This window comes from Triturus cristatus, chromosome 7 (assembly GCF_964204655.1).
Source record: "Triturus cristatus chromosome 7, aTriCri1.1, whole genome shotgun sequence".
Lineage (NCBI taxonomy): Eukaryota > Metazoa > Chordata > Amphibia > Caudata > Salamandridae > Triturus > Triturus cristatus.
In genome coordinates this window covers 1822803247-1822816002 of record NC_140590.1, presented here as the reverse complement: position 1 = coordinate 1822816002, position 12756 = coordinate 1822803247, and the positions used below count along the sequence as shown (strand labels likewise).

At 46.1% G+C, this 12756-nt stretch overlaps 1 pseudogene across 1 annotated transcript; it reads right to left on the bottom strand.

The window, feature by feature from the left end:
* Window positions 1–1497: 1497 nt before the first annotated feature.
* On the bottom strand, window positions 1498–10551 carry LOC146813288 (uncharacterized; annotated as a pseudogene). The gene is made up of 3 exons (XR_014966025.1): window positions 10430–10551; window positions 8474–8776; window positions 1498–2340 (listed from the first exon to the last, which is right to left on the bottom strand). The product of XR_014966025.1 is annotated as an uncharacterized LOC146813288 (transcript).
* Between the last annotated feature and the right edge of the window lie 2205 nt (window positions 10552–12756).

Below are 12756 nucleotides of genomic sequence, written 5' to 3'. Positions count from 1 at the left end.
CTCTGATGATGATCAGTCATTGTTTCAGCATTACACGATAGCTAACATATAGGTTCTAAACATGGCGGATGTGTTAGTCAATGAAAAAAATGAAACACTACGTAAAATATCAGTGCAAGGCGCTCACCCGCTCCTATTTTTAATGATATTTGTTATTGCATGCCCATATCCACCATGTTAATGAGCAGAATGTTTTCTTCTTTTGAACTTTTATTCATTTAGATTATCCTACGGATTTTGTTGAGTTTGTGTTTTTATTGTGCTGTGTAAATGGGTGAAAGAAATAATTAGTGAGTGGGTAGATGAATGGATAAATGAGTGCTAGAGAACATGTATAATAACGTATTGAGTACATTAAGCCATCAGAGATTGAGGAGTCATTTTACTGTATAAGTCAGACTTATTGGGGTTGCCAATGTTTGTTTGGTTTTGCTGTGAACTCTGGAGACTCCAGACATACGCCACAGTATTGCTATTGTGGGCTGTATGAGGCGCATTCTTTTGAATTTGTGTATATTCCTGTGAAAAAGTTCTGCAAATATTCAGAACTTTTCATTTATTTTTTTGAGATTCCTATGTTTTCAAGCTAAATCTCTGACCCCTTTCACTGAAATGAGTATTACACTGCACCCAGCAGTCACTAGAAACATGTCATTCTGCAGTGGAAGTGTTTGTGCATTGGAGTCATAAAGCATGCTGACAAAGGCCAGTTCCCCTGATATATACATGCCAGAAAGATTGGCTTTAACAATGCTTGTTTTCTTTAGTTTCCTCATTCCACAGAAGTGCATGTTTCCGTGTTCTCCAGTCTCTCTCTGTCTCTTGTTCCTCCGCCCCGTGTGCCTTTTCTATTGTCTCCACAATATTCCCCATTCTGCTCCATGTTTTCTGTAATTTCTATCGGGTTCCTTGCTTCCTGTTTCATGGTGCCGCGCGCTGCCTCTTCCTTGCTTCTCTTGAATGGTCACCCGCCATGTCAGACGGTAAATAAAAAACCCTAAACCCACTGCCCGCCTCTCAGGGCTCATCTTGGAAGGGCTTTTCTTTAATGGATGACCAGCTGGGTGCCGCGTGCTCGCACGTGCAGCATGGCCTACTCCCATGCTCAATCAATCAATCAATCAATCAGTAGATTTGTAGAGCGCTACCTGTCACCAGTGAGGGTATCCAGGCGCTGTGTGCATTGTGAAGTACTGGCGGTCATTTTTGTCATTTTTGTCATTTTTGTCATGTTAATGCTAATGAAAAAAAAGCATCTGCCAAGCCACCAGCTCTGTGTTTTAGAGTCTAGATCTATTGCATTTGCCAATGCTTGTCTTCCTCTTTTTTTCCCGCTTGCTTTGAGTAAAAGCCCACATAGTGAGGACAGTGTTTCATGAATGATGCCTGGGCTCTCTTCAACGCCCTCAATCCTGTACCTTGCCAGACACAGACAGCGACAGAATAGGATTCAAAATGACTGCGCGTGGACTCTGGGCGTGGATTTTATTTTGCTGTTTTATTCTATTTCTACAGTATTTTTATGAGCATCTTGATTTACATTCTTTCCACAACTTCATCTATAGATGGAAGAAAACAATGCAAGGATCACTCCTGTATCCCTGAGCACACCCAGGCTGTTCTGCATTCCCTTCTTCTCATTCTGTTTTCCTTTCACTTGAGAGTGATCAATTCCTTTCCCCATCACTTTCCTTTCTTGTCCCCCTTCCCTCCTGTGCTCTTATCCCCCTCCCCCTCCAATGCCCTCGTTTTGTTCTTTGACACCCTTTCCTCACCCTTGCTTCTTCCCTTTACCTTTTGCTGACCCCTTCCCATGTTGTGCACCTTTTCCTCCTGCACCCCCTGCTTTACCTCTCTGTCCCTTTCCTTCGCTCTTTCCCTTTGCACTCCTCTTTTCTCTTTCCTTTTCGTTCTCTCTTCCCTCGCTATTGTCTCCACCCGGATGTTTTTCACCTCTTCCTTTCCCTTGTCCCTTTTCTCCCTCGCTGCCCCTGCCCCTCCCTTCACCTTTCTCTTCTCCATATCCCTTACCCTCCCCTTCACCCTTCTGTCCACCTCTGTGCTCACCCTTTCCTTCACCCTTACCTCCAGCTCTGCCTTTACCCTTTCCTTCACCTTGTCCTTTCCCACCCCTCTTTCCCTTTTCACTCCTTTTTTCTCGTTGTCCTTCTCTCCCTTCTTCTCCCTCACTTCCTTCCTTTGATTCTGACTGTTCACTCTTGTCTTCGTGATCTTCACTGTGATGTCGTTTTTCTCTTCGCTTTTGTTCTGCGCCTCTCTCTTCTTCGTTTTCAGATTCAGCAGCTCCATGGTTCTCTGTTCTCTCCTCCTTGTGTTCCTCTAGAAAGAAAAGAAAGTTTTAAGGGAATGTCTGAGGGAAGATGGAGCGATCATCATGTCCAGGCTGGCTGCTGGCAGCATACTTGTCACAACCAGAAGAACCTTGCATTCCTACCTGGGCTGGAGGAACTACCCTTGAACACACACAAACCCACAGCATTCTGGGTAATCTCAAACCTGCTGTAGGCAGGGTCTCACCCTGAAAAGGAATTACTGCTACCCCAGGCAAGAGTCAAAGCACTTTCATGGTGAGAGAGTAAGGAACAGAGATGTTTCAAGGCATGGGCAAAGTGGGCTGTGGCCCTGGGCCCCAGGCTTTCAGGGGGCTGAGGGAGCCAGCTCTGGTATGCAGAGAGTCTTGCCCCAATGACCTTGAATCATTTTAAACAGCTTGATTTAAGTATTGTTCTCCTTTAATTTATATTTAATGTGGCTGATGAGTGAGAGTTTATTATAGATATTTGCAGAGAAATATTGTGCTTATGTTTCATGCAACATCCATTAAAAAAAGTTTTTTTATCAAAGGTGCACATGATATATGAGAACACACGTCACTACCCCTTAATATTAGATGTAAACATACGTGTACTTTGCCCCAGTGTGCCTGGGCAGTGCCGGGACCTGGCCAAAGAGGGCATGAAGGAGCTGAAGTTGGATCTAAATTCAAAGCTGTTCCAGCATGGAGCCTCCGAAATACATTTGACCCAGGACCACCAACATTCTTAGGATGCCCCTGATAATGAACCTGCCCAAAACTGCTGGGTTGTGGGCGCACTGTTTTTTCTGCTGGGTAAATATGTCAACGACTGAGGAACTGAGATTTTCAATAGAAGTGCATTGACATATGTATTCACGTATCTCCATACAGTGAACATAGCCAGAGGGCAATAGAACCCTTTAAATGGCGTTGTTGTATTACGTTTGTGCTTTCATACATGCACCCTTACTACATATTCAGGAAATATTTATGTATATGGGAACTTCTAGGTCCATGTTTATTACCCGGTTTGCATCGCTCTGGCGCCAGACGATGCGGTGCAAGAGCGACACAAACGGTAAGTCAGATTTGTGAAGCCACGCAAGGCCTCTTTGCGTGGCTTTGAGTGGCTCAAAAAAGTAGGAGTAATGCAACTCAAATTGCTGCGTTGCGTAACTCTGCACTCGGCAGGCATTCTGTGGGCATTACTAGGTGTTCTCACGCAGCTCCTATGGTTTTTGATGCATTCCCAGATTTACAAGACCTCGTAAACCTGATAATCAGCCAAACAGAAACGCCTCCCCAGCAGAGGCATAACAGGGAGAAATATCTGTGTTACTTCCTCTTTTTATGTCCGCTTCATTCTGCAGCACACACAGAAAGAGGGAAAAGCCTCTCAGGATTGTTTTTGTGCAGGAAGGTGTCCCTTCCTGCACAAAAACCGTTGTGCTGACAACACGGGCACCCCTGCACCATGGTGCAAGATTGCCTGCTTTGGCGCTCGGCAGCACAAAGGGTTTTTGAGTGAAGTCAAAAAAACAACTGGAGATAAACTCAAGTTGTCTTTGATGTCACTCAGAATTCTGAGGTGAAAACATCCCCGTAATTCACTTTAACCGATCTATAATTTCTGTCATGTGTGGCCCCTAAAAGCATCTGCCCCTGGCTTCAACTGGAGCCAAGGGCAATGGGAGTAATGGGGAGACATACATACTAAGGGATTTGTTATGTATCCCTGTCCCAAAAGTGAGATAAATACCCTAGCTGCCATTCTTACCCAGCCCCCACACCTCCCCTGCCTTCCTACCCCCTTCTGCAGCTGTGCTTCCTGCTTTCAGTCAAGGCTGACAAGCAGCACTGCTCTGACCGGCTCTCATGGAGCCCGGCTACCTGGCCTAGAAGCCCTTCATGGTGTAGCAACAGTGGGTAACCAGTTTTGTATCCACTGTTGCTACGTCATAGCAGTGGGTTAAGACTTTTTAAAACTGAAATAAACAAGAGAGGCTCACTATGAGAGCGATACGTTATATTAAGTATAAATCCTATTGGGAAACGTATGAAGCGCCTGGACTCTGAGCACATATAGGCCTGGTCTGTGCAAACCTTGTACCGCTCAAGCACACTCCTGAGTGAACCTCGACTTGGTTTGAGTAGAGAATGTCTCACAGGCCCTGTCACACTGCGGATAATACACTGCTGGTGTTATGTTGTATTTTTGTGTTGTGTTGTTGTGGGTTATAAGAGAAGGAGAGGACATCCAGAGTAGAACATACAACACCCAGACTAGGGGAATAAACTAAGAGGGAAAGTAAAGCTACAGTGGTCAACACTAGCCAATATTGCCGCGGTTCTTTTACACATGTCTTCTAGGTGTCTTTAGCGAAGGAGCTGCTTTTACGTACTTATACATGAGTCAACCAGAGAAACAAAATTTTCCCAGAGCAGAGAATAAGTCAACAATGCAGAAATACTTCCTGAACAGGACTGCCAGGGGATAGTCTGCAGTCATATTTTGGATTGCACAAGTCAAAGGTTCAATGGTTACAACCTTACTTCGGGGGAAGTGATATTTTATTTTGTCTTCTCGTAGGCCAGTCCTGTAGGCCCTAGACATCTAAGTCCTTTCTGTGCTGAAAGATGAGACGGTCAAAGATGGCTTGACCAAAAACAGACAGGCTTCACCATAAGCTAGACCAACAGTCAAAATGTAGAAAGTGCCCCGGGGCTTTGTCCTCCACGGGTCACTTTGGTTTAGAGAAGAGGATTCGGAGGCTTGTGTGGCCCCTACTGTAATACAGATAGCGTCGGTGCACATGTAGCGCCAGAGCTATCTCAAGAGGTGGGGCCTCATTCAAATGAGGGAATGTCTTTACCATTGCGCTCGACGTGTTATGGACATGAGCTCGAAGGCAAAGAAGATGTCAGGAGGTGCATTGAAAGTGCACCACAAAAAGGTGGCACACTGCCAATGCACCACCTGATGGCAGACCTCTGGAGGAGGGAAGGGGGTCCTATGGACCCCCCAACATCCCCTTGAAGGTGGGTGCTATCACTCACTGAACCCGCCTGCAAAGAGATCTCTAATCCCTCTTAAAATTCTTGGCAGGTTGCCGCCTGCAGTGTAAAACAAGAAGCAGAGGCTCGATATTTTACTTGAATGCGCTGCCCCCAGGGCACCACGAGTTAGCCGTTCCCCCGAGAGCAGGACTTTCAATATAATAGGGCGCACTTTCTCTTTTTGTGTACGGTACACCTATTTAAAGGTGCCCCAAATAGCAATCGATAAAAGGGAACCCTATTGGTAATAGTGCTCGAGGAGTTCCTTGTCTCTATCTATGCCATCTCTTAGAGCATTATTTCAGACTTTACACTGTTTTATTAAATCAGGACTGATGCTGCAGATTCACTACAAACAATGCAAAAATCCTCTACCCTGTTATTCCACATTTGTGTGTTCCAGCAATTTAACACAAGCGCCCTGCATTGACTTGTATTGACATTACAGCTTGCAGACAGTAGGCGGTATGCCATTTCCCTGATATGAAAACACCTAAAGGTCTCTTCTTGCTGATCACTTTGGCAGAAGTGAGGACTGGAGCACCCGGACCCTTTGGTGGAGTGTGGAGCCATCTCAGTGTGGAGTAATCAACAGCATTTTGCAGGGTTAGCTGATGTAAAGGTGGAAAATTAGTCTGAGAGGGAGGAAAAGACACTTCAGTGTAACAGGCCCAGCTTTGGAGTGGTTAGCAGACTATTAATTGTCGTTAGGTACTCAAGAAGTCAATGCTAGAAATATTCTTTGCAAGACCGGGGCTTCGACCCCTAGTATACTCAAAACCTCCCTCGTGTTTTAGCCACAGGCCCTTTAATAAATGTAACCAGGAATGGTGTAATGTGTATGTGGTGTAAGTAAAATAACTGAAATTCCACTAAGTGCCTTGGAAATCTCATTAGGAAACATAATGGGCCTAATTCACAAAGTTAAAATTACACTTTTGTGTAAGATTACTTTTCGGTATTCACAAAGGTAAACTTAGACGAAAACTCTAACTTTAATAGTAGTAACTTATCTTTGTTATGTTATGTTAACAGGAATTTCTAAAGCGGCCGGTCACCAGGAGGTTTCATGGCACTGATCTTAGGCAATGTGAAGATGGAGGCGGATTATGCGTGGGCTTGCTCGAACAACCAAGTCTTAAGCGCCTTTCTGAAACGCCACAGGTTGTCGCGCATCCTGATTTCTAGTGGTAGAGAGTTCCAGAATTTAGGGGCAAGGTAGGAGAACCTACAGCCTCCCTGGCATTTGAGTTTAATGATAGGGGTAGTCAGTAGCTGAAGAAGGTTGCGGAGTGGGGCATGCCTTACAATCATGCAGCTGATGAATTTGGGGCTCCTGCAGTGCAGGGCCTTGAAAATTAAGCACCCTGTCTTGAAAGCTGCGCGTTGGGCAATAGGTAGCCAGTGAAGTTTGGACAGCAAGTGTCTGGCAGATTGCCATCTAGGTTGTTTGTGGATTAGTCTCGCAGCCTGGTTCTGTACCAATTGGAGGCGTTTGAGTAAGAACAGTGGCAGGCCGAGGTAAATAGAGTTGGAGAAGTCGAGACGAGAGAGTACCAGGGCTATCACGACCTGTATGAGGGCTGAGTGGGTCAGCAGGTGGGCGATCCTCCTGATTTTCACAGTTTGAGAAAACAGGTAGAGACCACTGCCCCCACTTGTCCTCTAAGCGAGAGATCTGCATTTATGGTGACACCAAGGCTTTTCACAGAAGGGGAGGGAGTGGGGGGGGGAGTCCTAGTTCTGTCGGCCAGTAGTGTGGCCCCAGGAAATCTCACTCTTCCCTGGCAAGACTAGCTCAGTCTTGCCCGGGTTGAGTTTAACGTGGTTAAGGTCCATCCAGCACTGGATGTGGAGCATAGTGGCTTGGAATTCATGGACAGAGTCAGGGGAATCCAAGGTGAAGACGAGCTGAAGATTGTCAGCATAGTTGAATGTAGTTACCTTCCTGTTTTTTAAGGAGTGAATCAGGGGCAAGAGGTAGAGATTAAATAAGTGTGGGGATAGGGACGAGCCCTGAGGGACCCCGCACGAGGTAGCGATCTTAGGGGCAGTGAAAGGGGCAAGTCGTACTGCTTGGGTTTGGTCTTCAAGGAAGGACCTGATCCAGTTGTATGCAGTGCCCTGTATGCCGGCCTGTTCAATACGGTCCATCAGAATTCTATGATCGACCGTGTCAAACGCGGCCGACAGGTCCAAGAGCACCAAGGCCTGAGGGACGCCCTTGTCCGCATTTGCTCTTAAGGTGTCCAGTACCGCGAGGATTACTGACTCAGTAGAGTGAGCGGGCCGAAAGCCAGCTCGGTTTGGCTCTAGGTGTTCTGACTGTTCGATGAAATTAGAAAGGCACCTGGCCATATGGGCCTCCAAGATCTTGGCCAGAAAAGGGAGTAGAGAGATAGGGTGGTAAATAGAAGGATTCAGAGGGTCAGCCCCTGTTTTTTTAATAAAGGGACCACTATTGGGTTCTTGAGGGCACTAGGGACCTTACCCTGTGAGAGAGACTCGTTAAGGAAGGGAAGCACGCTATGAGGTAGGACGGAAAAGGCGTCCCTTAGGATGTGAGGGGGGCAACAGTCATTAGGGGAGCCGGATTTAATGCGGGTCATTAAGTCTGACAAGAGCTGAGGACATATGACAAGGAAGTCATCCATGGTAGCTGAGTTAGTTGCCAGGTTGTCCGGGGGTTCCGTACTGGAGGTGGTAGGGATGCTGGCTTTGATACTGGAGATTTTGTCCAAGAAAAAGTTATTTAAAGAGTTACATAAATCTTGGGTAGGTGTCTGTTTGGGAAGTATTCTCTCAGCATTGCAGAGGTCATTATTCTTAATACCTAAAAGTACTAAAGTTAGACTTTTGGTCTAAGTTTACCTTTGTGAATGCCAGAAAGAAGTAAAGTTACACAAAAGTGTAAGTTTTTCTTTGTGAATTGGGCCCAGTGATCTTTGTAGACACTCCTGGACACAGCATGTGGGATGAGGTAACCTATTGTCTGGTATACCCTGTTGACAACAGTGTAAGCTTTGTCTGTTGATAGAAGCCAGAGACAGGGCTCAAGAGATCTTGACAAGAGAGGGAAAGGACATAGTCGGCCCTTACCAAACATGGGCCTGGTGCACTTCATGCCGACCTTGGTGCTGCAGCACTTGTCGTCGCCGTCGCAGTCCCAGTCCACTGAGCAGTTCTTCAGCTTGGAGAAGTCAGGTTTGCGGCAGGGTTTCTTGGTCCTGGAGGGATTGGGTCCTTCTTCCTGCGGCAGATGATGGTGTCGGGGATCCTCCTGCTCTGACGCCTCCTTGGGTGCCTTACTCTTCTTGAAGTTCTCAAACTTTTCGCCGTGTTTTTGGATATAGTCACGAAAACACATCCCGGGCTTACCAACATCCTCATGCTGAGAGTCGCCTAAAACAATGCAATGCAGACAACACAGGCTTAAAAACAGACCCAAGTTCATCAAAAAAGTCTTCAAAATCCAGCTCTCCGCATCCAGAAGAACATCTGTCCTGACTTCACTGGGAATGTACTACAGACGACTGATGGGCAACCACAATATACACTGATTGATGAACCCATTGACCATCTTTATTGATTTCCAATCACAATGTCAAAGTCAGACCTGAGTGTTCATGCATCAAAGGTAACACCCACAGCTCGATATTGTGCTGAACAAAGACCACTGGAAGTTTAAGCGGGGCGGAGCCAAGTCGTGACCTAATGGCCACCGACTCAAAGCCTTACATGCCTGATGGCCCTTCTTCAATCTTAGTGTCGCTCAAGTGTAAATATATGCAGGGTGACATTTAACACAAGAGACCAGGGGCAGCCTCCAGCAGGATGTAGAGTTTACCCCTTACAGGGCACAATGTGTGAGAGAGAAGGGAGAAAGGATCACAAATCACAAGTACTTTTTTTCTCCTTTATTCTACGACTTTCCATGTGTGCTGCACTGTACAGCATACAAAGTGGGAACTTTTTTCAAAATTAGTCTATCCATGGTATTTTGTACTAGAATGGAATCTTTGCAGTACAAAACCCCTGCTAGACTCATGGAGACACCATCACACTTTGGGGCAAAGGTGTGTCAGTGGCTCACGGCCACTAATTTCAGTGCCGGTGCTAGGGAAAGGGGAGGAGAGTGCCATATTTCAGTAAACATTGCATTTTTCTGATCTCTCCTTCTCATGCATGGCAGCATTTGAGGCTCCTCCACTGCTCTGTGTGAGAAACTGGTCAATCTGGCCCAAGTGTTTCAGAGAATGTAGCAAAGACAGAATAGAAGCCTCCATCACCACGCCATTCAAGGAGGAGAGGTACTATTGCAAACACATTAGGATTTTCGGTTTGGAAAATTACTCTTGGTAAATAACAACTTCTAGTTCTGTCTCATGCTCTCTACACTCCTCTGTCTTTAGTGCTTGCACTCTCTTAATCACTTTGAAATTGTTGTTTCATTATTCGTATCTCTTTGCTGTAAAGAAGGTTTCTATGCAAATGGGCCTTCTAGCCATGCCCCAGCTAGTGCTGTCAGGGCACCTTGGCCTGTCTGGCCCATTCAATGTGGCAGGCTTCTAGTAAGCAGAACACACAATGGGTTGACTAGCAGTCATCAATTTCACTTGCTACCAGTTGGGGCCATCCATATGCTCGCAGCTTGGGTGTCTATTCCTGACTATGAATCCCTTGAGATTGTCAATTCATTCTATTCTGCTTTGGTGACCCAGAAAACCAGTCTCTTTAAGTGCCTCATTATGGGTTGTGCGGGATTAAGGGGTGGTAATACTGGGTGAATCAGTCATATTGGTTCTCAATAATACTGGGAGAGCACAAGTTCATGCCCTCGGGATCCTTAGCTTCAGCAGTGATCACCACATGCCAACTTGCAACCCTGCTTCCTTATGTGGGCAAAGTTTTCAAAGAATGACCATGCAGTATTACCGCACCCTGAAATACCACAGAACTCTTTTCGATTCCTGATAGGGCCACTAACAGAAGTTAATGACCCCATTCGAAATATGTAGACACTCATGATTAGGGCTTATGTGTGTAAGGACTTACCTGCCGGTAGGACGTTGGCCGCAGCGAGTGCGAGGAGCGTGGAGAAAAGGAGGGTCCTCATGGCGATTGAGCACTCGGCGCAGTCTCAGTATCCGCACTTAGGAATGAGGAGAGAAGAGCTCTTTCCACTGAGATGAGGACCAGAGCATCCCCCATTTATAGGACCTCAGAGGCAGAGTCAAGATAGCAGAAATGAACAAGCCCCGCCCATCGATTAAGGGATTATTCCACCTCAGCAAACACCAACAGAAGCCTCAGAGTAGCTGATTGTTCAGCCCATGTGTGCATAACCTTTACGGTGTCACAGTAGTGCAGGTCTGTGCAGGGTGGGACACTGTGTGTCCAGGACTTGTTGAGAATATCCGATAATTAGTTTACTTACTGATTTATTTCCAGATTAAGCACAGTTATCTACAAGTTTAATATATTTTCTTACAATACGAGTGTGCAGTAGTTCTTGGAAGTAGACAAGACCTTGGAGAAAACCTTCAAACCTATCAAATCACACTACAATTACTAGGACCATCACACGAAAATATGACATCAAACTTTACTTTCTAGAACCTTTGGAAAAGCAGAGGAAAATGAATACTTGAAATCTATATCTTGAAAACTCATCAGCTTATAAAATAATCTTTAGTGGAACATGATACAAACTCCTGCCTTGATTGAATATTCTTCACGATGCCATCGGTCAGACATTTAAACATGTGGTTCAATCCAGTGGATGGTGAAAGGAACAATTCAACGGTGAGAGTTAGAAGGAATGAGAAGCCGCAGAGAAGCGGGTGGCAGAAGGGACTTCTTCTGCCACAAATGCAGACTCAGCTGTGAAACTCTGAGTCCCCTGAGCAACTTCCTGGGTTACTCGTGCTTTACCACATCTGATTTCAAAAGTGGTCCTGCCCAAGAGTGCTGCCCCTTTACTGCTGCATTCTGACTGCCGGAGGAAAATGTGGTGCACAGACTGGCTGAGGATATACCGCTGACTTGTAGTTCTTGGTGGGAATCTGCACGAGGTTCAGGGATTTGCCACTTGCAATGCCAAATAATGCGAAAATGATCTAGAGTATTATTTTACCTCATAAAAGTCCCTTTAACACCAAGGGGCGTATTTACGAGGGGATATCACCACCAGAACATCACCTTTAGTGATGTTCTGTGGCGATATCCTCTTCTTTTTATTTACAAAGTGGCTGTAAGCCTGAGCATGGCTTAATGCCACTTTGTAAATGATGCCCCGTTTCAGGCTTCGCTTAGCCCACAGTGGAAGTTCCGCGACAACACCCATTGCTTTTGAAGCTGCCCCATATTTACAAGGTTAGGGCTGCACCAAAAACTGAGGTGCAGATTTACAAGTCCCTTGCGCCTCCTTGCGCCGCCATTGCATTACTTTTTTTTACACAACGGTGACGCAAACAATGCGGCCAATTTACAAAATGACTCATCTAGGGAGATGTGTGGCATTGTAAAGCCCTGATCACATTATACCTGCGTCAGGTATAATGTATGCAGGGTAGGCGTTCCCATGCACAAAGCCATGTAGAACTGACGCAGTGAAATTTACAACATTTAGAGGCAGTGAAATGTACAACATTTCACTGCTTCACTCTATGCCTTCACGGCGTCAAAATCCCTACGCCTGCTCAGACCAGGCGTAAGGAATGACGCAGGGCTATCTGTTGTGGTGCAGTGCTTTCGTGAGCAACTCCAGCCCTGCGTCACTTTTGGGCCAACAGATGCGTCAGAATTTCTGACACATCTGGTAATCCTTGCACCATGGAGCACTATATTGTAAATACAGCGCATCTTTGGTGGCGCAAGGACATTTGGAGCAGGCAAAAGGAAACTGACACATCTATAAATCTGCCCCTAAGACCACGGAATTAGCAAATCGCCTTTGAATATTGTTTATGTGCTGGAAAGTGTCCCTTTCTGCACATAAACTATCACTCCTGCATTGCAGGCTTCCTTGCAACATGGTGCAAGGGTGCCTGTGCTGGCCCTAGGGTGCTTTATTAGCACCAGTGCTAGGGCAAACACAGTGGTGCGTGTCTGAAAAGTTTCATCGCTCCGTCCATTATCTCCTTGTGTTTGCTTTGTTCGCCCTAAGTTGGCAGGGTTTGCCCAGACGTGAGTCCCTTGCTCACTTTGCCACTGGATTCAAGCAAGCCTGGCTGATGAAGGGTGTTACCCAGAAACCAGTCCCAGGGTGCTTGTTTCCGGTTCAGGGAAGACCTGGCTTGGCAGTTCGGGCTGGACTGTTCCCATGAGGCACAGGGTCAGACTGATTTGCTTATAGCAGGGTCTGAACTGAGGTGGCAAAG